This window comes from Tupaia chinensis, unplaced genomic scaffold, assembly GCF_000334495.1.
Source record: "Tupaia chinensis unplaced genomic scaffold, TupChi_1.0 Scaffold143992_1, whole genome shotgun sequence".
In the NCBI taxonomy this organism is placed as follows: Eukaryota; Metazoa; Chordata; class Mammalia; order Scandentia; family Tupaiidae; genus Tupaia; species Tupaia belangeri.
In genome coordinates this window covers 48,487-51,711 of record NW_006203843.1, presented here as the reverse complement: position 1 = coordinate 51,711, position 3,225 = coordinate 48,487, and the positions used below count along the sequence as shown (strand labels likewise).

Below are 3,225 nucleotides of genomic sequence, written 5' to 3'. Positions count from 1 at the left end.
TATAAAAAAAAGCAGCTGAAATCTTACTCAACTTCTCACACCCAAAGAGACCTTGCCTTCAGTAGCCTCAATCTCACTTAAAATGATCACTCAGCCCTTTGTCAACCGTTCTCCAGATCCCCTGCCTGAACCCGTCTCACAGTCCTTGTTCTTTGGTTTTCCATCAACTCCCGAAGTTACCACCCCCCAAGAAAAACAAAAAAAAATGGCCCCCAACCTCGAACAAGCCGTTCCCCCACTTTCCCCCTCTAAATGTTCCCCTCAGCCTATTCGGTCACTTCGACTGCAGCTCCAACAACACGAAGACGCGAGCGTGGCCTCGTTTTGTACCTATTGGTAACGGCACTCACTCTGCCACGGTCAAGCCGCCCCCTACTAGGGCCCCCCCCCCCCCCCGGCCTCCTCCCTCTCTCACAGCGCCCAGGCCGGCCCGGGACCCTCGTTGGATTAGAAGCTCTCACCGAGAGAGACTCTGGCTCTTTTTGTTTCTCCCTCGCCCTCTCTCATGCCTCCTCTCGCCCCCCAACCAGCCACATCGTAGAACAGACACATACACACACACCACCTCCTCCTCTATCGCCTCCTCCGATGCTTTACTCCCCTCTTCGATGTCTGGAGCTCCACTCCGCGTCGTGTGCGCGTGCGCGCGCGAGCGTCTCCCGGCGCCGGCCAGCTAAGGCCGGTAGGTAAAGAGCGGGCGGGGTTAGGGGGAACAGGGTAGGAGCCCAAGCTCGCGCTGGCCGGAGAGCAGAGCAGGCGCACGCGTACTCCAGCCTGGGAATTCAGATGGGTAGGAGAGAGGGCTAAGGGGGGAGAGGAAGGGATCAGAGGGAGGGGAAGGGGCGAAGAAAACCAGCTGAGCAGCCCGAACTCTGAACGGCCCCTTTCACAGCGAGGTGCCGAGTGGCTAGCCAACGAGAGTGTGCGCACGCCTCCCCCGCCCTTTTCAGCGCAGCAGGAGAGAGGGATGCGCGTCGAGGAGAAAGGCTTCTCCCTCTTCCAAAAAAGAAAATCTCTCTAAAGAGCCTCACTGGGCACGTCCTGTGTGTTCTGAAGCCCTTGCTCTTTCCACAGCTCCTTTACCCTCTCCTCTCAAAACAGAAAAGAAAAAAAATTCCTAGCCACCCACCGCCCACTCTGACGTCTCCGCAAGCCTCTAAATGCGGTGGCTCTGCGGAGATGTGGTACCCACTGGCACCTTTTCGCCTGCACCCCTAACTCCCTTTTTCCAACTCCCAGCTCTTCTCGCGAGACCCATACCTGAGAGCTTTGGGATTAGAAGTCGCAGCCCAGATTTACAAATACTGGTCTCCGGGCTACGCTGCAAGGGCAACGGCCACGGCATATCCCCCCTCCGCCCCCAGGACCGCAGTGCGCGCGCGCGGGGGTTGAGCAACAACCAAAGCCGGGATGAGAAAGGGAAGCTATGAAACAATTTTTTGACGGCATGTAACCGCTAGGCCTGGGCACGTGCCCTGCGCCTCGCAGGCGGTATGGTGTACCCTGGGAATTGTAGTTCTTGTTCCCACCTCCAGCCTCACTCCTACCTTCAGCCTTACTTAGGCCTCAGACCGTGAAGGGGGATTATCGGCGCCATGTTACCAGGAACAATGGCCCTTGGCCTGGCGGAGGCGGGTGGGCGGAGGGAGCAATGTTTTAAGGGTTCAGTTAACCTCCTCGGCCCCACGGTACCATAGCAACCCCTTCAGAAACCTGGCCCCGCCCCCTCGTGGCTCGCGGGGCCCAGGCTGCGGCGCGCATGGGGGAAGGCCACCTTCCCCAGAGGCTGGCTCTCACCGACTTTCACCGTCCACCTGCCTGAAAAACTCCCAGACCCTCTAGTTGGTCGGAATGCTACAGCCATTGAGCTTTCACTACCTGTTATCTGCGCAGCAGCCTTATTTAGAACTGCTTCCTGTGCTGTATCAGGTGCAGTACATAATTGTTTTCTGTCATTCTCATCATCAATCCCGGTTCAACAGAAGAGGAAACCGAGGCTCAGAAGGAAAAATGGACCTGACTTTCTCGAGCTCACACAATTATGTGTGCAAGAGTTTGAACCTGAGTCCTGGTGTGCTCACTCCATAATCCAGGCAGTTACCAATTTTCCAGGACGTATCTGGTGTTACACCACTGAATGAAAACTCTTAATGGGCCAGATTTCTTTTCTTTCTTTCTTTCTTTCTTTCTTTTTTTTTTTTTTTTTTGAGAGAGAGATTTTCGCTATAGGGCGCATTCTCTCGCCAGACAGACAGAGAGAAATTAGAGAGACAGAAAGCGAGAAATCACCCCCCAGGGGGGATGGTCACGCCGCAATCCCTTCTCCTCCATTCTCCTCTTGGAATCTTGGGCACGCACGTACACGTGCCCAGCGTGAGTTTTAAGCCACCGGGTCCAGGACTCGAGCCACGGGCGACTACGTAGGAGTCCAGCGACATAGTCATTACGATAATTGCTGGTTCCCATGGGCCAGATTTCTTTACAAATACTCCTGGAATCTTAGCAGTATGCCTTGAGGGTAGGAAGCTTTGTGAAAAAAAAAAAAATGCTAGGTTTAACCAGGTAGTGGCATGAAAGTGATGCAGCTGGACCTACATGGGAAAGATCCTGGGTTCACATCCTGGGACCTCCCTGAGCATGCTGGGCTGACTGAGTCCAGAGGTGAATCTCAACATAAAAATCTTGTTAGAGCATGCTGTCTCTCTCTCTGTGTCTCTCTCTTTCCTTCCTTCTCATGGAAAAAAATAATAAACAGGGGCCAACAGGTGACGTGGTGGTTGAGGGTGCTGGACTCCCACATGGTTGACCGCTGTTGGGAGTCCTGGACCTGGCAGCTTGCTTTCTCACTTTCCCTCTCTCTCTCTCACCCTGTCCCTCTCTGGTCAAATTTTAATTAATTAATTAATTAAAGTTCAATAATATAATTATTTTAAATTTTTTAAGAAGAAAAATTTAATAAACATAAATACTTTAAGGGACCAGCAGGTGGTATGATGGTTAAGGGAGTTGGACTCCCACGTGCCTGACTGCATTTCGAGTCCCAGACATGGCACCTTGCTCTCTCACTTTCCCATTCTCTCTCACTCACTCTGTCCCTCTCTGGTCAAATTAAAAAATAAGTAAATAAATAAAGTTAAATAAAATAATTTTTGAGAGGTTTTTGCTGTAGGGTGCATGTGCTCACCAGAAAGACAGAGACAGAGAGACAGAAGGCAAGAAATCACC

The 3,225-nt window shown here is 52.4% G+C and overlaps 1 protein-coding gene across 1 annotated transcript in view; it reads right to left on the bottom strand.

Moving 5' to 3' along the window:
• WNK3 (WNK lysine deficient protein kinase 3) overlaps positions 1 to 1,620 on the bottom strand; it is a 279,743-nt gene extending 278,123 nt beyond the window's left edge. The window contains 1 exon segment of the mRNA XM_027767181.1: positions 1,548 to 1,620. The gene's annotated coding sequence lies outside the window, so the exon portion shown is untranslated.
• Positions 1,621 to 3,225: the final 1,605 nt, after the last annotated feature.